We start from the raw sequence: 23,933 nt of genomic DNA on the forward strand, positions 1-23,933 counted from the left end.
CCAGAATATTGTGCGTTCGAAAACACAATAGATGACGTGATCAGATTAGCCCTTGCTAAACTGAACATTTTCTTACTCCGAACCCTTCAAATGGCAGATGAATAACGTCTGCCATCATGATCTTGATCTTAGAATATTTGTATCGTGTCTTCAAAACAGAACAGATCGAAAGAGAATGTTTTAGCCGTGTGACAGTAGACATCAGTTCGCAGGTGTCTGTCAGACGTCACGTGTTAGTCCCTGCCGCTGGAATTTTTAACGATGTTAGCTATTGTCGCAATTTTTACACTTCCCCAATATTGTACGCCTCGCAATTATACTCCCTTCTGAGGTCCTGTAGAGACGACAAATTATCTAATTATCGACTTTTAAAATATTATACAGCTGTGAGATACTCTTCCCTTATCGATTCAAGTGACACCAACGATGTTTTTAAAGTTTAAATTGTGGGTAATCAACTGCATCACAACACTTTACAGCCTCACCACATGTTAGAGTCCTCACAGACACAATTCAGCTAATTACGCATCATGCAAGTATTCCACATGCTCGATCTGAGCTGTGTATCTAACTAGCCGGTTATGCATCGTGTGGTCGACAAGATAATTCAAAGTGGTGCCTCTCACAGGTATCCTGCTACTACGCAACCAGCATTACATTCGAGAAGACATAATTTCACCTAATACTCCACTCTCATTCCGTATGATTGTCAATATAGAGATAGCGTATTTTGCGTACAAGATGAAGAGTGTATCACTTTTCATCTCTCTATAGAAGCAGAATGCCAACGACAGAAAACACATTTTGATGTGCGTGTTCTCGTGTGATCTTCTACACGATCTGATCTGGACAGAACTAAGGAATAAATCGACGATAAGATAATCAAGAATAGACACATCTTAACCAAAGAACTTGAATTGACCAGGGCAGTAGCGATACCACACTTGTTATAATATTCTGGGCTATTATGTCATGGTCAGACGAATTTCTGGTTGAAATCCAACGTTTCGTCCCCTTCGGCGGAGGACATCTCCACCAGAGGCTGTAGCTCTCTCGAAGACACGAAGCATACCAGTGAGTCAGCGTTGAAGAAATGTGTAAGAAACATTGTGCGTACCTTCATGCTTAAACAGGGAAACTTGGAGCTCAGCTACAGCCTGCATAGCGAAAGGTGAGCACTTGGATGGGTCACTGTGAAATATATGATCGAAAACTTTAAGCTGCCCAACAGCAACAAAAGTAGAGGGCCACAGACCGTGATGCTGTGACTGTTAGGGGTGCGACAGGACAATGAGTGGTCGTTGGGCAGTGGCTTCGCTGAAAGCTGCAGCCACAATCTGACAAGCGTGTGACAGCTGCGGTCCACCCAAACATGTGCTTTGCACCTGCAGAAAGCGTATATCCTGCAACTTCTGTTACTCGCTTGCTTACGTAGAATTTGTCGCTTATCACCAACATCAGCGATGACAACTCAGAACGAATCGAATAAAAATTTACTAAATAACTCGCTATGATCACGTTTAATGCTCGCGCTGACTACGATGTTCACAGCAGAGCGCTCAGAACGCTACTGAATGCTCATTGGCTGTTGCAGAATGTGTGACGTATGTGCGCAGAACAAGAGCAAACTTCACCTCCACCATTCCTGACTCCAACTATTGAAAGAGGCACAACACCATCCTTGTAGCAGGGGTGTTAGGGCGGAACGTTGTTTTGTATTGTTTCTTTATAAAAACATTCCATTTCTTGCGGTCAATTCTTAATCTACTACCTCTTACCAAGCTTAACGTACATAGTATACGCACACCATTTGTGTGACAACCTTTGTTGCTAAGATCGCTAACTTTATTTGCTAATGAACTTTCTGCTTTTCAAATGGCTCTGAGCATTATGGGACTTAACGTCTGAGATCATCAATCCCCTAGAACTTAGAACTACTTAAACCCAACTAACCTGACATGACACACATCCATTCCCGAGGCAGGATTCTAACCTGCGACCGTAGCGGTCGCGCGGTTCCAGACTGAAGCGCCTTGAACCGCTCGGCCACAGCGGCCGGCTTTCTGCTTTCCAATACGGGTAGGATTTCCAGTTTCCACGATGATATAAACATTTATAAGTAATCATTTGCAAACACTACCTTCCTGAATGACTGTGTTACGTTAGCCCTATCTGCAATTTATGAACATGAAAGTAACCATGATCGTATGTGCTCTTTCGGTGGCCTATTGAATTGCCGAAACTCTAAATCATGATCGCTGAAAAGAATGAATTCGTCAACTCGATTTCATCCTCAGCCCTGTTGGATAATAACGATATTGACACTGCTGCTACCAGCGCGACCTGAACGTACACGCGAACAAATACCGTTGTTATCACGACTGCTTCTGATCACACTCGACGCAGCACTCACACTTTGAACGGCACTGCCCACTCCACCTGCGATAGATAAAGGCTCCAGACTTGAAATAGTGCATCTTAAAAGCGGTGATCAACCTGGACTATTCTTGTCATCCAGAGACACAAATAACTTCATCGTAAATCTCGTCACTCCGTACATCAATAAAAAATAAAAACAATGACTCTTTTGCTAATAAATTACTTCCTTGTACAGTGCATCTGCCCATCTACAACTTCAGGTGCGTGAACAATCCATATTTCACAATGTAACAAGTGTTTCTTTCCGTTCCATTCGCATATGGAAGGCGAGAAGAATGATTGCTCAAACTATCATTATGTGTGCTATAATTTGTGTAATCCTGCCGCCGTGGTCCCTACAGGAGCGGTACGTCGGGAGCAACAGTATATTTCCAGACTCCACACATAATGCTGTTTCTAGAAACTTCGGAATTAGGCTTTTGTGGGATACGGTCTATCTTCAAGAGTCTGCCAGTCATATTTTCCAAGATATGCTTAGGACTCTCGCACAGGTCGAAAAAACTTACGACCATTCGTACAGACATACCGTCGTTTGACCATCCCACAGACTCTCTTATGAACGACATGGTAGCAGGCATCCCTGGCGTAGAGAAACAACCGACAGAGTTGAAAACAAATATGTCACCAGGTTCGTATGGAATCCCAATTTGATTTTGCAAAGGGTACTCTATGGCATTGGCCCTTCCCATAGCTTGCATTTATCTCGAATCTGTGGTCCAGTGCAAAGTCTCATGCCACTGGAAAAAGGAACAGGTGAACTCTGTATATAAGAAGGACAAAATAGCCGACCCGCAATCTTACAGAGCAATGTCCTCAACAAATGTTTCCGTAGAATTCTCGAACATGTTCAGAGTTCGAATACAATAGATTTCCTTGAGACCGAAGAGCTTAATCAGCGAATCATCACGATTTTAGCATCACTCTTGCGAAACTCAGCTTCCCCTTCTTGCATTATATAGTGCGAACTGGATAAAGAGCCACTGTCTCATTCCACATTAAATACATGATTTCTAGAGTTCGTAAAAGCATTTGAGATGGTTCCCCATTGCAGACTGTTTACGAAGCGGATTCCATATTTCTAGAGTTCGGAAAATCGTTTGACACGATGCTCCATTGCAGACTGTTTACGAAGGTACGAGCATATGGAATAGGTTCCTAGATATATGAGTGACTCTGTTCGTCTGTATGGTACCCGTACCAGTTGGGTCTGATTCAAGAGGTTGAGAAGGCCCAAAGAAGTGCAGCAAGATTCGGGACTGGTACATTTAGCGATCGCGAGAGTGTTACAAATCTCATAGAAAGTTTGAAGTGGGACACACTTGCTGATAGACGGCGCACTAAACGGAAGGGGCTGCTCGCTAAATTCCGAAATCTGATCTTCACGGAGGATGTAGAGCATATATTATTACCACCAACTTTCAAATCGCGCATTGATAACGATTCAAAGATAAGGGAAATTAGAGCTCTAACTGAGGCGTTCAGACAGTCGTTTTTTCCTCGCGCGATCCGCAAGTGGAATAGAGGGAGGGAAATATGAGTTTGGTGCGAATTGTGTCCTCCGCCACACACAGCTTGGTGGCTAGCGGAGTGTATACGCAGATGTAGATAAATGATCTGGTGGACAGGTGGGCAAGAATCTGTGGTTCTGTGTTGATGCTGCTGTGGCGTACAGGGAGGTGTCAAAGTTGAGTGACTGTAGGGGGATACAAGATGACTTAGACAAGCTTTCTAGTTGGTGTGATGAATGGCAGCTAATTCTAAATTAGGAAAATGTAAGCTAATGCGGATGAGTGGGAAAGACGAACCTATAATGTTTGAATACAGCATTAGTAGCGCCCCGTAGTCACTGTCATGTCGTTTACATATCTGAGCGTAACGTTGCGAACCGATATGAAACGGAACGAGAGTGTGAGGATTATAGTAGGGAAGACGAATGATCGACTTCGATTTATTGCGAGAATTTTGGGGAAGTGTTGGTCACTTGTAAAGGAGACCAAATATATGAGCTACTACGACCTGTTCTTGGGTATTGCTTGAGTGGTTGACATCCCTGCCAGGTCGGATTGAAGGAAGACATCGAAGTAATTCAGACGCGGGCTGGTAGATTTGCTACCGATTGGTTCGAACAACACGCAAGTATTGTGGAGATGCCTCGGGAAGTAAAATGGGAATACCTGGAGGGAAGGCGAAGCTTTTTCGAGGACCACTATTGAAAAAAATTTGAGAACCGGTATTTGAAGCTGACTGCAGAGCTGTACTACCGCCGCCAACATCATACATTTCGCGTAAGGATCACGAACATAAGACTCGAGAAATTAGGCATATAGATAGTCATTTTCGCCTCGCTCTATTTGCGAGTGGACCAGAAAAGAAGAGACTACTAGTGGTACGGAGTATCCTCCGCCACACACATTATGGTGGCTTTCGCAGTATGTATGTAAACGTTGATGTAGATTTTTGCTGCCCCTCTTTGTATAGTTCCAATAACTTTATTGGTCCTATTCGTAACGGGCGCCATACAACTGACCAACATTCTAGGATGGGCCTCAGGACTGAATTGGACCAGATCGCTTTTATAGTCCCATTGTAGAGGGTGCTACCAAAGACCTGATTTTGGACGATATTATTTACGAAATAAGGATCGTGCTGGCAGAGAAATGTCTGTCTTCTGAATTGGTGTGGCCTGGAGTTACAGAAAAAAGCAGTTAGACGTCGATCAATGTATCTTCTCAGGTCTGCAGTCAGCCAGAAATGAAATGGCGTCCGCTCAACAGAAGCCGTTTTGTGTGCTGCAGTTTGCAAAGAGTGAGTCAGCGATTTAGGTCCAGGCGTGTTTTCCGTCGGCGTTTTGGCATTAATCCGCGTCGTGTGGTCTAAAAACCATACAGATTACAATTAGTGCAAGCTATTCGGGTTAGTAATAAAAGGAAACGGGTGACTTCAGCAATGCTCTGCTAGTCGACATGGAAGACGATAAATTTTTACTGCGATTAATTTTCAGAGACGAAGCAACATTTCATGTTAGCGGTAAATTAAACGTTTATAACGTGAGCGTCTGGGGACTCCAGAACCCTCGTGACATTACTGTACGCGAAAGAGACTCACCTGGAGTCATTTTTTTATTTTATTTTTTTTTATTTTCGCCATTTCTCGTGTAAAAGCGAACATTCCCTTCTTGATAGAGAAAAACACGTTGACTGGAATAAGCTGTCTTCAAATGCTGCAGAACTGCCTAGTTCAACAACTTCAGTGGGACTGCGATGAGCCGGCCGAAGTGGCCGTGCGGTTCTAGGCGCCGCAGTCTGGAACCGCGAGACCGCTACGGTCGCAGGTTCGAATCTTGCCTCGGGCATGGATGTGTGTGATGTCCTTAGGTTAGTTAGGTTTAACTAGTTCTAAGTTCTAGGGGACTAATGACCTCAGAAGTTGAGTCCCATAGTGCTCAGAGCCATTTTTTTTTTTTTTTTTGATTGCGATGAATTCATTTTCCATCAGGAGTGAGCTCCACACACTGGCACAACAACGTACGTCCATTTCTCAATGACACTTTGTCTCAACGCTGGATTTGGCGCACTGCCCTTCATTCTTCGCGTCCTAGATCACCAGACACGACCTCATGCGATTTTTTCTTAGGAAAATATGCGAAGGAAAGCGTGTTCATCTCTCTTTTACCGCGTGATATAGTAGAGATGAAGAGCAGATTACACCCACCATAACTTCTATAAAAGAAAATGCGGTGTGTGAAGTATATGATCGTCCAGGTGTTGTTCGTGCTGCTGCTGGTGGACGCATAGTGCATTTGTAATAGAACTGCTAAAACTTATGCTATTAATCCCATATTTCTAGCATGTTTTGATCAATAAATATCGAGTTTTGAAATCTGGTCACCGTTTTGAAATATCTGTATTTTCCCAATACGACGATTCGTAATGCCGTATGGCTTTATGCTCTGTTAGTGCTACAACAGCACGGCCGCTACCTATGGAGCAGCGCAGTACGCCACCGAGACACTGTATGCTGCTGCTGGTCCCGTGCGAGAGCTGTCACACAGTTCGTCCCCGCGGCCAGCAACCCGACGCGCCGCGCTCCGCTTTTAAAACCCTGCCGGGCTGGCGCGCGGCCGCAGCTGGTATTTGCGGCGGCTGAGTAATGACCCACCCGCGGGGTACGGTGGGTAGGACGGGGGAGGGGGACACACTCTCCCGGGGGATTCCCGCACCCCGCCCATTGTCGCGGCGCCATTGATTGGGCCGCGCAGTCATATTGGGCGCGAGACTGAAAGCGGCTTACGCGGCATTAGCGCCGAGGTGTAGGATTCCCAGGAAGCCAATTAGAAGGAATAATATCTGGGTGCCGGGCGGCAGTAATAAGCCCGGATACGCCCGCCTTCGTTAGCGGGCATTAGGCGGGGCGCGAGCCAGTTTAGGGTTACTGCCGGGCCGTCGCAAACACCGTGGGAAGCGGAGCCGCGAGGACACTACCCCGAGTCCGCTACTCTTTCGGCGGGAAGGCGCGAACTGTGTGTTTTAGCATCGGTAGCTCAACTGCGACTGTCGCTTAATCTGTGGCTGCATACATCAGTTGTACTCAAACTGGTCCCTACTCCCCACTAGTGGGCGATCCAGATTTCATGGTGGGCGGTAGGCTGTTGGGGATTAAAGATATTTTCATCAGGTTTACACAAATTTTTAACATTAAGTATTTTGTAAGTAATTATTGTTATATGCTTTAACTTGCTGCAACTCGGCATTATAAATTTCATAATGTAGTTACTTTATGTATCGTCACTACTGTAAAACAAAAACTGGTGGGCGGTTAAAAATTTTGCTATTAGCAGAGATCAAAAGTGGGTAGCAGGTTACTATGACAACTTTCGGGGACAGACGAGTGTAATGCATTTGTCATGATGTACAGTGTTGCAATTATGGAGCTATATGGAATAAAATCGTCGCAACTTCTGAACGACTTGCGTTCGGACGTTCTAACTGCATGGTTGGCTCGGACCATTATGAGAATTAGTATGGTTTCGTTTAGTCTAGCGACGAAGCCCTCTTTCATTTGGATGGGTTCATCAACGAGCAAAATTGGCGCATTTTGGGGACTAAGAAACCGCATTTCGCGATCGAGAAGTCTCTTCATCCTCAACGAATGAATGTGTGGTGTGCAATGCCCAGTCACGGAGTGACCCGTGCGATATTCCTTGATGTCACGGTGACAGCCGAACGGTACGTGAAGGTTTTGGAAGATGATTTCATCTCCTTTATCCAAAGTTAGCCTGATTTTGACAGGATGTGGTTCATGCAAGATGGAGTTCGACCCCCATCGAAACAAGAGATTGTTTGACATCCTGGAGGAGCACTTTGGGGGCCGCATTCTCGCTCTGGGGTACCCAGAGGCCACTGGCGTGGGCCTCGATTGGTCATCATATTCTCCGGATCTGAACACAGGTACAGCAATAACCTCAATACCATCGCTGAGCTGAAAAAAGCCGTTCAGGATGTCATCGACAGCATCGATGTTCCGACACTTCAGTGGGTCATGCAGAATTTCGCTATTCGTCTGCTTCACATCATCGCCAAGAATGGCAGGCACATCGAACATGGGCTACGTAAATCCGAATATCTGTAGTGAGGTTTAAACGTTGAACAAAGTGTGTACACGCCGCAATTTGTAAATTATTTACGTTTTTTCTTCTTCATATGGTTAAATAATTGTCACCCTGTACAAGGACTGAAAGAAAAAGAAATAAGAGACTGCTTACATTACTAAAAAGTTATTGTTTTCTACCATTATAGTGTGCAACAGACTTTCGATGTAGAAGTGTGTGCTTGGGGTGCAGCGAGTTTCACTTTACTCGCTGATTAGTGGCAGTGGACAGATGGTTTACTGTACGTGAACATGATATCTCAAAAGGTACCCTACATCAGCAATTATTTATACCACCCAAACTGAAGAAGATAATCATACCATGTTTGGCTTATGTGACAGACCAACTCATAAAGTTTTGTTTGTGTGTGTTCCAGGTTTCCGCGGGTGAAGAATACTGACAACGGTTTAAGAAAATGCTCAGCGTATGGAATGGTTTATTCAGACCTAACAGACAAGCAGGTTGACAGGAACTTTCACACACGGTATAAGAAGCACCCGCTCTCGCGGACACTGATATGTCGTTGGTACAGGTACGATGTGATGCGTCGTGCTGGACGACTTGGAACAAGTGAAGCTGACACACAACGGATACGGTTTGCATTTAAACGTTCGCCGTAGAAGCCTGTTCAGAGAGCGTCGCAGGAACTGTGATTTCCTAGGGCGACCGTGCACTGGGTCGTACAGAAATGTTTACAGGTACATCCATTACGAATGAAACTATTGCATGCATTGAAACCAGACGACAAGCCACAACGTGTGCTCGTCACCGTTTGGAGAAGAATGAAAATTTTCTAAACAGCTTAGCATATTCTGACGAATTAATATCCCACGTGTGTGGTAAGGTAAAAGAACACAGTATTCGCATATGGGGCACAAACAATCCGCTTACTGTGACGGAAGAGGTACTTCACGACCCGAAAGTGAATGTGCTGTGTTTTGATGGTTGATCAAATTGCGGAACCATTTTTTTCAGAAAAAACTGTTAATTCTATTACCTTGATATGCAGGATCTGTTAGCGGTACCACAACTGACTGACCACCAAGAAACATTGGGCTCAAACTGTGCTAGATGTTCACTGGTGTTTCTAGACCGCCGGATTGGCAGGCGTGGTCCAGTTCCCTAGCCTCTTAAGTCGCCTGACAGTACACCGATGGACATCATTCTATGGGTGTACGGTTAGGACAAAGGGTATCAAACGCCTGTCAACCACATCAATGAATTAAAGAACCGAGTAGTTGCTACCATTGCCAAAGATGATGCGGACATGTTGCACCGGGTGTAGATTGAGAATGAATACAGAGTGGACGGTGTGCGTGCCGGCAAATGGGCATTCGTTGAAATTTATAAAATGGCATAAAACCTTTGTGACATGGTGTGTCGCATAAGTCAATCATAACGTGAATATCTTAATTACTTTGGAAGCTGTAACACATTAAAGTTATACAATACGTTTTCAGACACTCAGTATTCTGGTCCTACAGAAAATGTCGTTTACAAGGTCTGACACAAATTTAACAAGACTGATGGAGCAAATCTGCTCACTTTCCAAATATGTTCAGCCAGCGGTTGTGTGCTTCAAAGTAGGACCAATTTAAGGCCACAAACATCCGATTTCGTTCCTGCTTTTTCTCGAAACATAGCTGCGTGAAGTCTGCGAGGATACTTTTCCTTGCAGCACAGCCCAAGTCCTCGCAGGAGTGAACTATCGTTAACTATCACTGAGCTGACACAGCACGATGAAACTTGTTCAGCATCAGCACACAGGGCAAGGTAGAAAGCACACTACGGCGTATGCCGTAATTGCTTAACGAGGAGAGCGTTCACGTAAATTTTGATAACAAGACAATATTTACTTTGTGTTTTGCTTCTCATTCACCACTCAAAGTGGTAGAGTGGGCTGTTTGAGATCCAGTCCATTATACAACCTCTTTTCATGGCATCCATATATCAGGCGTATCGACTGGTAGTGGGGCAAAGCTTAATTGTCTCTAAAAATAAAAATAAAATCGTGTGTGTGTGTGTGTGTGTGTGTGTGTGTGTGTGTGTGTGTGTGTGTGCGCTTATGACTGATTTAAGTAATTTTTTCCGTTTTAGTTCTCTGTGCAGACTGTACTGACCCACTGTTAAACAAAGCGCTAGACGTGCTCATACTGATCAGTATTTGCCATGAAGCCAATGGAAAATTCCCGAAACCTTTGTCAGAAGGGGGGACGGGAACTATTTTTAATTTGATTCTGGTATAGGTGAAGCAATACGTGGGATTGTAAGAGGTTGCGAGTACATAGACCGCACACAGATGGCGAGGGTACAGGAAGCGATTTATTCAAGTTGAAAAAGGATCTTTGGATTCTGAGCGACAACGATTCGTTTCTGTGAAGTGGTGATATTTGTGAACTTTACCTGGCCTCCGTTGTAACTGCCTGACAATTCAGCACTAAGGTATTAAAATAACGTTACCTGTTGAATAATTTTTCCATCTGCCTGCAAATTGCATCTAATTGATTCCATAGATATGGTCATACAGTTGGTTTTTTTAAGATGATATGACCATATTCAGGTTTTTCGCTGCCCTCTTTGGCTGCCACGTTAAATATATCTAACGGTTTCTGCCGGTTATCTGCAACTTTTGCTAGCAGAATCGTCAGAATAACAAATAATTTCTTTTCTTCGTCCTCCGTTCTACAACCACTGCCAACCAATACCTTCTTTATCACCTCGTCCATGACTACATTAGAAAGTAGTGGGATTAAAGTCACCTTGTCTAATATAACTGTTAGCAGGTACACAGCTTGTTAACCGAGAAGGAATTTTCGTCTAGATGTAGCTTTTGGAATAAATGTCTTCAGTTGTTTTTGTTGAGTTGGAAGCATGTCAAGATTGTACAGCAGGTTTACCACATGTGTTAATTCAGTCCTATCGAAAGCTTTCTGCAAGTCAATAAAACAAATACAAGCTGGTCTGTTAAATTCAAAGGGCTTCTCTACATCCTGTATATGAATGAATACTACATCTGTGCATGACCTACCGAATATAAAACCATAACGTGCCTCTGGAAAAGAGTCCATATTATTTATGTTATGAGTTCGAGCTGGCGTGAGCAGGCCTAACCCTCTGTTATTGGACGGCTCTTTCTTAACTCTTGCCTTGTACATGAGAATAGTGACACCAGTTCTAGGTTCCCTTGAAATTTTATTCAAAATTATAACGTCGTTAACTGACTAGGTTAATTGTTCAGCTATAACACTTCCTACTAGAAAACGTAACTGAACAAACGGAAAGCATACAACTTTCGAAATAACAAAATGAACATACTGACACTGTGTCGCCAATGAACTGGCTAATATGCCACGAAATGAAACCCTACACCCTGAAAAGAATATATGGTAAAAATTCAGAGTTTGTGATCGTAATTTAGGTTGTTACAAACGTTCAGGGAACGTTGTACTACACATTTTCCTCGACACCGAACGGCTCAATAGGAAACGGCGACACTCACTGCCTGCTTATAAAAATCTGCTACTAGCTTGGTGCCATTTATGGAATCAGTGTAAGCCCAAAAACCAAATGCAGGAGTTGACTTTGACCCTCATTGATCCGTATACTGGGACCAAGTTTGTAATCAATGTGTCACCTCAACTGGTGGAAGCAACTAGAAAATGGCACGGATGTTCTGTGTCCCACCAAAATGGACAGGAACTAAAAAAAAAACAATAGCAATGTTTGTCTCAATTCCAAAGCAGAAACTACAAGTATCGACGAACTGAGCGAAAATTACTGTTCCAATTGTTCCCACGGCTAAAATCCAGACCGAACACTGTCCAAATTTCGAGCTCTGCTTGAAGCAATCTGGGTTTACGTTCAGACTCATGTCTGAAAGAGCTGGTTCACTTCTCCACGGTCCACTCCCATTAATGTGACCACCGCCTATGTTCGACGTCAACGTGCAATAACCACTCACAGATGGCAGGCAGGTGGAAGCACTAGCGTTGAGGGCACATAAGCATGTGTGGGGGTCGCGGAAAATAGTGCAGCCGCTGTCGGCAGGCGAAAACGCAGCGATTTATCTGACGATCAAATGGGCGTGATCGTTGGCGTTTCCGAAATGGCAAAGTATCTAACAGGGTGAACGACGGCTACGGAGACGTGTAAGGGAGAACGGACGTGCAATCGTTGAACAACCGACCGCCCAGATTAAACAAGGGGCTACCAACAGTGTCTTATAAGCGACCGTTTAGCGAAAGTTGTTGCAAATGGGCATCTGCAGCAGGCTGGTTCTTGCAACCATGTTGGCTACTGTCCACTGGCGACTGGATGTTCACTCAGTGGTGACAAGTTGCCTTTTCTGATGAATCACGTTTTCTGACCCATCAGAATGAAAGATCTGCAACAATCGTCAATAGCATTCGGGCAGGAGGAGGGCGCGTTACTGTCTGGGGGAGTGTTTTCGTGGCATTCCCTGGGTGTTCTCGTCGTTCTGGAAAGTACAATGCATCAACAAAAGAGTACCTTTATCCTCGGTGACCATGTCCACCCATACACGCAGTTTGTTTTTCTCGGTACAGTGGTATTTACCAGAAGGACCATGCGACGCATCACGCAGCTCGCAGTGTTCGTGTGTGGTTCGAAGAGCTCTAGGATGAGCACTCCCCGGAGACTGTGTGGGACAACCTCGATCTGGCTGTTCGCGCCATGGGTCCTCAACCGAGAAACCTAGCGCACTGGTCAAGGCATTAGATATGGCGTGGACTCACATCGCTGTCAGTGCCTTCCAAATCTCATTGACTATCTTCCTGCACGTCCTGCAGGGTTAAGCGCTGTTAGAGGTTGTTAATCAGGCGTTTGACAGCTAGTCACATTAATGTGAATGGACAATGAAATATGGAAAGTCGACATGGTCATTAATGTAATTGTGGCTACCTCGAATGGCAAGGAACGCTGCTAAATTGTTCTGACCTTCCATCTGTAGGTCTTCTATGTAGTAGTAGTAGTAGTAGTAGAAGGTTTTTTTTTTGGGGCACGACAGCAAGGTCTTATGTAGTAGTAGTAGTAGTAGAAGGTTTTTTTTGGGGGGCACGACAGCAAGGTCTTCAGCGCCCGCTCAGTAACATAGTGAGACGGGTGTCGTGAAAATATTCAGAACAGTAAGATAAAACAGAACATAAAACACAGGTAACAAGCTTTGAAAAATACGTGCCTACCCACACCGAAGCGTGGGATGAAGCATGGCGTTAGCAGTAAAACGTGGACAACACAGGAAGAAAGTGGTAGAGGGTGCTAAAACAATGGAGCAGATGGAAGTGGCTGGCTGACCGCAAGGAAAAAAGGGAGGAGTCAGCCACTCTGCAATACACTAAAACCTCCAGCCTAAAAGTTTAGGCCAGAGTACAGACACATCACAAAACTTTAAAACCCTAGACACACACGTCTCATCGTTAGCTAAAACACAAGGCAGATCCCCATCAACTTGTGCTTCTGCCCTTGCATCACGGTATAAAATGCAGTCTGTTAAAATGTGCCGGACAGAGATGTGCACACCACAAGCATCACAATTCGGAGGATCCTCCCGCCGTAACAAAAAGCTATGTGTGAGAGGACAGTGCCCGATCCGAAGACGTGTGAGGGCCACCTCTTCCCGCCGGAGCAACTGGCAGGAGGAACGCCACGGCCGTGTTGTTGACTTCACCAACCGCAGTTTATTGGCCGTCACCGCCAGCCCTTCTTCCTCCCACAACTCCATGCACTTCCTGTGGAGTGCAGAGATGACAGACTGCAAGGGAATGGGACACTGGAACACATCCTGCTCTCTGCAGGCCTCCTTGGCAGCCCGATCGGCCTGTTCATTGCCCCATATTCCTACATGACCGGGCACCCAGCAGAAGGACACCTCTTTACCCCGCCGTCGGAGAAAGTGCAGTTGGTCATATATCAGCTGGACCATCTAATCAGTTGGGTACAGATTCTGTAGTGATAGTAAGGCACTAAGAGAATCGGAGCAGAGGAGAAATCGATTGCCCCGAACACGATTCATCCGCTCCAGTGCCTTCAGGATCGCGTGGAGCTCCGCTGCGAATACAGTATATTGATCAGGGAGGTGAATCCGGGTAAAATGATCAGGGAACACCACAGAACAGCCAAGGAAATTCTCCTGTTTGGAGCCTTCAGTGTAAACGACGGTGAAACCGTGATGCACATCTAAAATGTTAAAAAATAGAGATTGGAATCTAAAATCTGGTGTGCTATTTTTCTTAAAATTAGTCAAATCTAAAATAAGTCTGGGTCTCCGGAGGAGCCAAGGTGGAAATCTGCTCCAACCGCGACGTAAAACACGAAGACCAGCCATAGACATCGCAGCGAGGCAATCCTGTGCGCGAATCCCATAGGGCTGCGTCGCACGTTGCCGGTGATGAAATAGCCGTGCCAGAGGAGGCTGAGCAACGGTATGGTATGCAGGTGTCTATGGTGTGGACAAAGTTTTATAGGCCTGGTGCACTGTAAGTAGCCCCCGCCGCATATGAAGTGGCGGTTCACCAGCCTCTGCACAGAGGCTTGGTATGGGGCTAGTTCGGAATGCCCCAGTGGCCAACCGAAGCCCTTCATAGTGCACAACGTCCAACATCTGTAAGTAAGAAGGCATCGCAGACCCATACACCGGGCACCTATAATCGAGCCGAGATCGCAGAAACGCCCTGTAAAACTGGGGCAGACAAGTCCTGTCAGCTCCCCATGTACTGTGGCTAAGACATTTTAAAATACTTAAAGCCTTAAGTGACCGTCGTTTCAGGTCTTTAAGATGAGGTAACCACGTAAGCTTCGAGTCAAAAATGAGCCCCAGAAATCTCACCGTGTCTTTAGAAGTAAGAATAGCGTCCCTCATCCTCAACTCAGGAAAGGTTAAAATCGAACGAGAACGGTGAAAGGTCTTCTATGATCCACTGTACTTTCAGCATAGGCACACGCCGGTATGGCGAGAGAAAGGGAGGCGAGACGGCCACTCAGACGCGATGGCGTTATTTCCCAATGGAGGGCGCCTGCAGCGGGACAGGACACTCACTTCGATTGCGACCGACGGCCATTAAACGGCCCCGCCTGATGTCGCAGCAGACAAAGCAGACCACGTGCTGTGGTCGCCTCCCCAGCCGCCGCTAACAGCGCCACATTATTTGCAGCTTTAGAGCGGACTGCGTCAACAGCAAAAGGAAGGAACGTTACACTTTAAAGTTACGTCAGCTACAAGGTCTTCAGGAACTGAGGACTAGCTGGCAGGAATGGGCCAGGGAAAGAGCAGTGGTCGTGTTGAAGGAACATCGCAACATTGGTTTCAAGTTATATAGGGAACCATAGTAAACCTAAACTTGGATGCTTGGACACAGTTTACTTATTTTCGCGAGGATACTCTTCTTCCTATCACCTAGCTACTGATCTTTACCCTGAGGCTGATGCCTCGTATCTTGCAGTGTATCCCATTCAAAATGAAGGAAGAAATATAATTAAAAAGTAATGAATGTACTTAATTCCTCCGAAAAGAAATTGTTCAGAGTCGGTACACATCACAGTTATCACAGCAGAAGCATCACAAAAAGGTGGGTCATAAGAAGTTCAATTTTAATTGAATTTACACTTAGTGTTGCCCGAAATGTTCAGAGTCGTTGGTGTGAAGCGGATACGGTTGATGACGGTGATAATATGAACTATAGAGCGAAAAATGTTTTGCTTTATACAAAGAAACACTGATCAAACTATGTGACAATAAATTTAGACTGCAAGTTTTGATTAGTAAAGAACGCAAATCTGCACGTAACGGATCGTGAATGGTGCGTAAATCGACATGCCACTAAACCAATCGCTTCCCAACGTAATTAACACTGAAACAGAGTAAAAAAATTAACAGGATATCTATAGGACTACTATAAAGTAAACACTTAAATGCATCTGTAATAGCAAAAGTAACAAGAAAATGCGTCCTTAGATGGAGACGGACGGACGAAGAAAGAAAATATTTACAAAGCTATACTTGCCTGAGTGTTATAGGCCCTTTGCTCTATAAAAACGAAGATCAAAACAAACTGAAAAACGATTTAGAAAAGATATCTGAATGGTGTGAAAAGTGGCCGTTGACCCTAAATAACGAAAAGTGTGAGGTCATCCACATGAGTGCTAAAAGGAACTCGTTAAACTTCGGTTACACGATAAATCAGTCTAATCTAAAAGCCGTAAATTCAACTAAATACCTAGGTATTACAATTACGAATAACTTAAATTGGAAGGAACACATAGAAAATGTTGTGGGGAAAGTTAGCCAAAGACTGCGTTTTTTTGGCAGGACACTTAGAAAATGTAACAGACCTTCTAAGGGGACTGCCTACACTACGCTTGTCCGTCCTCTTTCAGAATACGGCTGCGCGGTGTGGGATCCTTACAAGATAGGACTGACGTAGTACATAGAAAAAGTTCAACGAAAGGCAGAAAGTTTTGTATTATTGCGAAACATGGGGGAGAGTGTCACAGAAATGATACAGGGTTTGGGCTGGAAATTATTAAAAGAAAGGCGTTTTTCATTGCGACGAAATCTTCTCACGAAATTCCAATCACCATCTTTCTCCTTCGAATGCGAAAATATTTTGTTGACACCGACCTACTTAAGGAGGAACGATCACCACGATAAAATAAGGGAAATCAGAGCTCGTACAGAAAGATATAGGTGTTCATTCTTTCCGCGCGCTATACGAGATTGGAATAATAGAGAATTGTGTAGGTAAGTCGATGAACCCTCTGCCAGGCACTTGACTGTGATTTGCAGAGTATCCATGTAGATGAGTTATTTTTTAAACTGAATATCAAAAATATATCAAGGATTTTAAATAGACAGCTGGATCTTTGGCTTAGCACATCAAATTAATTTATTACAGTCTGCGCCTCAGCTGTACTTTGTACACTTTGTAACTTATGAGTGTTAGCTTTTGTCGTTGGCGATGGTTCTAGGTCGTAAGGAGATATTGGCGAGGTGTAAATATTGCAGACCGTTTCCAAGTTCAACGGACCATCTTGGTCGATCAGTATGAACTGAAGCTTTCTGAATGCTGTCAAACTTCATTCTATTCATCATGAAATTGCTGTCTATTCGTTGAGTTTCTGTAGCTAAACTTTACACCCCCCACCCCCACCCTCCAAGGGGTAAATTTTGAACTCGCTTCAGTAGCTTCATGGTCAATTTTCACTGGTTTAGAAGTTGTACTCATAAAATTTTTTTTCCCATATTGATCTCTAAACCAAATGGTGTACAGACAGCTTGAATCGTAATTCTTAATTCTGTGTGGTCTTCACTTAAAGGCATAGCGTCAGCAAATGAGAGATGGTTCATTGACCTACGATTTAGATTCTCAGTACAAACCTTTGAATACTTCTAGCGTAACAGCTCCTTCTAAACTACTTATGGTACTGAAAACTTGTCAGTTATGAGGCCTTCATCTCCTCCAGTCACAATACTTGATTGTTCCTAAAGGCTCTTATCATCCTCGACAAATGCTATACAAAACTGAATGCTATCTCTGTTGATGTTGTGGCCATGCTGTTTTCAAGGCGAAGTGGGGTAGTCTAGTTTATGTTACGTTATCTATTTCAAATAAAACTCCCCCTAGTGCAGTAGTAACAATTTAGGAAAGCTACGCGTGAATAAAATAAGATTTTTTAGGATTTGAACAGCACTTCCAGAAAATTCGATAGTATGTCTTAATCATTATGAACTTACCTCCATTACCTTCCTCATCAGAAACGATTTAGCAAAACAATAGAAAATCTACACTGGAACGGCAGTGTGGGATTTGTACCGTACCCAAGCCAAATGGGAGTGCAGTGCCTTGCTGCGTCAACATGCTCGAAGCTGGAGAGCAACGCGGGAGAGTTTTACATTTGTTACGTCACACTGGAGATTGGTCACAAACTGTTATATATGCAAATCTGGCACTAAGATCATGCGCGTATGGTGGTACCTTCCATAATGATACATATTCTGAGTTAATAGAATGGACATAGGACCTTGAAATTTTAGAATAATTCATTTTAACTGGTTACGATTCACTTAAAATGTTCAATTAATTGACTGAGCTGGGTGCCTGGCTGATTACTATAAATCAATATGATATGCACAGAGTAGGTATTATCCCGAAAGAGAGACAAAATGAATCTAATTAGCAAATGTGCCCACGGAGCCAGGAGGTCCAAATGTCAGTTACAGAGATCGGGGAAGGTGCGATGAAGAAATCGCTTGTTTTGTGGAACTAACACTTATCTATATCCGTTAATTAATTCAAATGCGTGTTGATGGTGGTACGATAGGATTAATAGCAACGGAGGCTGAGGAGTGGAAGTGGTTGGAGATTGTGGGGGCAATACCTTTCTTATCAGAGTAAACACAGAGTATTCACAATAGAACAAAAAAACGCAAAAACTGATAGGGCTGACTGTAAATACGGAAACATAAATGAAAGCTCTAAGCAACTCCCAAGAACAGCAAATTTTAAGTCAGACTTTCAGGACAGCACTGACGGTTTGACAAATAATGCCAAATAAGCAATAGTAAAATCCACAGAATTAATATACACTAGGTAACCTTAAGAATTACAATTCACTTTAATTAACTAAAAAATGGTAATAAAAGTTCAGTGCTAATGGTGCCAGAATAGAAAATTTAATTACTCTAGATCCTAGAGATAAATGCAAAAAATACCTTGTCCTGCTCACAAGTCCCACAAAATAGTCACAATGAAATGAATGTCAGATTTAACAAGGTGATCATCACTATTAATTTACCAGCCCCTCCAAAAAAAATTTATCATCTAGGTGCAAAGACATTATTAAAACACATATACAAAATTTGCTTCATTCATTACAGCTGCAGCGACCGGCAGAGTAATGTTATTCACGACATTCACAACTCGGCATAACTAGTCACACAAATCAGTTAAAGGAAGTATAAGAAGATGGTCAATTATGCACAGACTCGCTACCCGCATACGTCACGTAGCAATTGAATCTGTTCTGTTTTCGTTACGTTACAATGCTAGCCGTATATGGGGCAGACTTGACTATAAGATGTGCTGGCTATTGTGAAGAGCTGTATGCAAGACACACACACGGCCCAAGGCGCTGTCCAAGTCCATACTCTCCAGTAATAGCAACGAACAGATTTCCGGACTCCAAGACAACACCGGGCATCCAGTACTTCTAGTCCTACGGATAGCACACTCTTAGTGTCAGCTGCCAAGCACCGCTTGATTTCTCAGACGCCTGTCAGTTTCGTGTCGTTCCGCTGCTCCACAACTCTCACTCATCGCGTGGCACAGATTTTGGTAGCAGCGGCCTCTCGTACAGGGCGAGAGAATTGCAACAGCCTGGGTGCCATCTGTAGAATGGGCCGCAACTTGCACTGAGTTGCGAAGTCATAGCGCAATGAACGTTAGCGTACAATGACTGCATAGACGGTTTTTAGCACTCATGAAATTCTCCAGTTAATTTAAAAGCCACAATTCTACTCCTCCACTAATAAGTTAAGTAACCCGTCGCTCAAAAGAAAAGTCAAATGGTCACGTAATCATATTCGCGAAGATGTTGCACCCTAGTCATCGGTTCACGCAAGCCCTGGCCTCCAACTATTTTCCACAAAGTTTGTGATTGGATAACATTTTGGTTCCCCTGAAGAGGTTATGGCAGACAATGATACAGTCCACCAGAATTACGCATCATATATGGGACAGATTCTGTAGAAAAGCGATCAAATTGAAATGATCTTGAGGAGATAATCTTGAGGGGATTATCTCAGAATTCTGTTTCTTGTAATCTCACTTCAAAGGCTAAGTCACTGGACGCTGATCTTTTCTCTTGTCTGTGGAGGCAAGGTCATCGGTGTGCTCACCATGCAGCCAACTACTACACCCAACAACATTTCTGCAAATGGAGCAGGAAGTGCCGGTTTGTTCTCAACCACAATGCGTTGACCAACTGCTGGTGGTTTTGTCGTCGCCGAGGTCTGTACCGGCCGTCCTAAGATACTTCGTATACTGGTAGAGTGCACAGTGCACACTGTAGCACATGGAACTTCTATGAGACGCCCCACAGAGAATTAGCTCAAAACAAACAAACACACACACACACACACACACACACACACACACACACAAGTAATAGTGAATCTGGTATTTAATTGACTTGTGTTGTGTTGTGTTGTATGGAACTGAGGACCTAGAGACGACGGAGAGGCTTCGTCCCCGCCGTAGCCATCAGTGGGTCACAACAGGCTACAGCAGTCCACTCGTCCCACCGCCGCCCCACACCGAACCCAGGTTTATTGTTCGGTTCGGCCCCCAGTGGACCTTCCCCCCCTTCGGGAACGTCTCACAGCAGACGATTGTAACCCCAATTTTTGAGTGGTAGAGTAATTATGGTGTACGCGTACGTGGAGACAGTGTCCGAGCAGCAATCGCCGACATAGTGTAACTGAGGCGGAATAAGAGGAACCAGACCGCATTCACCGAGGCAGATGGAAAACCGCCTTAAAAACCATCCACAGACTGGCCGGCACACCGGATCTCGACACTAATCCGCTGGGCAGATTCGTGTTGTTTTTTGTTATTTAATTACATTTTCGTGTTACTTATATATGAAGTGGCCAATAAGCTACATTATTTCTCATTTTAATTTTTCACTACTGCATGACAAAATGGCGATGTAGTTCCAACATGATGGATGTCCGGCTCATAGCTCGCGTGCGGTTGAAGCGGTATTGAATAGCATATTTCATGACAGGTGGATTGGTCGTCGAAGCACTTTCACCGGATCTGACGTCCCCGAATTTCTTTCTGTGGGGAAAGTGTAAGGATATTTGCTATCGTGATCCACCGACAACGCCTGACAACATGCGTCAGCGCATTGTCAATGCATGTGCGAACATTACGGAAGGCAAACTACTCGCTGTTTTGAGGAATGTCGTTACACGTATAGCCAAATGCATTGAGGTTGACAGACATCATTTTGAGCACTTATTGCATTAATGTGGTATTTATAAGTAATCACGCTGTAACAGCATGAGTTCTCAGAAATGATAAGTTCACAAAGGTACATGTATCACATTGGAACAACCGAAATAAAATGTTCAATCGTACCTACGTTCTGTATTCTAATTTTAAAAAACCTACCTGTTACCAACTGTTCGTCTCAAATTGTGAGCAATATGATTGTGACTATTACAGCGCCATCTATCACAAAGCGAAAAATGTCGTGCAACTAAAATATTCATATTTATTTACGAACTACACGAATATGTAATAAAAAATTGGGGTTTGTATGTTAAAAAATTTATCCGTTTGACCTATGGCAGCGCCATCTAGCGGGCCAACCATAGCGCCATCTGGTTTCCCCCTTCAAGCTAGACAAGTTTCGTTCTTTGTAGTTTTTTCGTTTGACGCTTATTTCGTGAGATATTTGGCCCGATAACGGTCAGTGGACTACCCTGTATGAAAAATAGCTAAAAGTATTGGATAGGTACTTTCACAAGCCTCAGATTGTCAGAACGAACATTCCGATAATGTATTTTGGAAAAATCGTTTAACGTCATTACGTCCAGAATAATGTGATGCAAAGGAGCAAGATGGAGAATACGTATATTAGGCGTCATGTGTGTTTCAAAAGTGAAAATGCGTCACAACCGTCCCTCAGCTACAGGAAAGAAATTTTAGTTACCTTGCGTCCCCCTTGTACACAAAATAATTATTGTATACATTTATTCTTATGAACGGAAGAAAAATATTTTATGAAAAGCCAAAGACATGAATTTGCCTGATAACACGTGACACAAAATGACTCTGAGCACAACGGGACCTAGCATCTGAGGTCATCAGTCCCCTGGAACTTAGAACTACTTAAACCTAACTAACCTAAGGACATCACACACATCCATGCCCGAGGCAGGATTCGAACCTGCGACTGTAGTGGTTGCGCGTTTCCAGACTGAAGCGCCTAGAACCGCTCGGCCACACCAGCTGGCCACGTCACACATGCACGGCAAATTACCCCAGTGGGAGCCAACAGACAGAATAGTGAAGGAAGTGAATACTGACCTTAGTAGATTTGCCCCCATGGTTATTTGCACTGACCAATGTCTAGTACACACAATTTCGAGTGATTAAGGAAAAAATACTAATTTAATAAAATTATGTGTCTGCTTGGAACCACAGGTATCTAAGTATATACAACGTGAGCACCGATAAAATACGATAACCTAGAGTACAAAGCAATGTTGCGCACGAATTTCCTTCCTTAGTTTAATTGAAGACTGTGTCGGCAGAAAAGGCATCCGGTCACAAAGGTTAAAAATAAGTAATTGCCAGATCATGAAATAGCGGACTTCGAAACCCAGAGACTAACCAGTAAGCACGGGACACTCCTCACCAACTGGAAGAAGAAGACTCCAGTCAGTACTCGGGACACATGATTTGCTTGCTTGCATCTCTATTCATCATTCTTAGCCCCTCGACTTTTCTAACAACATGTATCACATACAAGATGTTACACTGTTGTGGTATGCAGTATACGACCGTTTGTGGGGTCTTACATCGTTTCAGCCTTATAGGCCACAGGTGATTTTCCTTACAATTCTGGTCGTGTCTGTGCGCGTTCTCTAACGATCTCGATGTAACTGTTCTGTAGTTTGCCTTCATTCCTTCTTCAATATTACGAAGTCGGCCTACTTCGAAGTGGATTGTTTTCTCTAAGTTGACTTATTACCTTTGTCGATGGAAACGAAATACATTTGATGTCATGTTTCTGAAGGAGCTTAGCATTTCGTCCCAGAAGATGTGTGAATATAAGGCACAAAGCGGTACGTAGTTGCCTGCCCTACGCGATCTGTTCCACAGGCGTTTCTAATTTTTCGTAATTGAGAAACTGAGCATTTGGAATACTGTTGGTACGTGCTGTAATTCTTAGAAAATTTCCCCTTGTCCGATCTACCGCCTCGAGCACCGAGCGATCGGTAGCCTTATTATTACACGACTTGTGCGAATATGGCGGCACTCCTTCTGGCGAACAGCTAATTGCGCCATTAAAAGCGCCGACTGGCTCCTGGCGCCGTGCGTGGGAATTATGAAGTGCACAGCGGCAGCGGCGCCCGCCCCCAGCCCCCGGGACCCGGCCGCCACCCGCGCAGTCTGCCGCCTCCCGCCTCGCGCACGGGGCGGCGAGCACACCTGCGACACGCCGGCCTCCAGCGCGCGCTACTTAATTAAAACACGGGCCAGGGACACTCGGAATTACTGCGAGCGACGCCGAGCACCGCTAGCAATTACTGCAGACGGCATTAATAAGACAGCGCGGCGTGGCGCGGCGCCCCTAAACATGTCGCGCCCCGGCTGTCGCGTAAAGTGTCCTCGCTTTACGGGCGCCGGGCCGTGCCCGCCCGCCACCCGGCAGCACCAGCGTTTTGCTTATTCCGCCGCACCTCGCCTCGCCTCGCAGCCTCCCCATTACTCCGTTATTACCCAGACGAATCACGCTCCAGGTGCACTCCGCCCCCCCTGCGGCTTACTCTGCCGCCGCCTACCTGCTTTCACGCACTTCGTGTTGGCTGGGCCCGTTTCATGTCTGGATGCACCGTACGGAATTTTTAATTCCAGCTCCGGCGAATCTCACTTGCCTCCTACAGACGCCGACATTTTCAACAAAACTGTCTGATACGTCACTATTTTCGAAGCAAGTGTGTGTCCGACTCGTAAGCTCACCAGACGAAATTATCTCACCCCCTTAAAACAGCACACTGGTCGCTTTGGGGCTCTGTGGATGATGTAGACCTGATATC

Source organism: Schistocerca americana, chromosome 4 (genome assembly GCF_021461395.2).
Source record: "Schistocerca americana isolate TAMUIC-IGC-003095 chromosome 4, iqSchAmer2.1, whole genome shotgun sequence".
Taxonomy (NCBI): domain Eukaryota; kingdom Metazoa; phylum Arthropoda; class Insecta; order Orthoptera; family Acrididae; genus Schistocerca; species Schistocerca americana.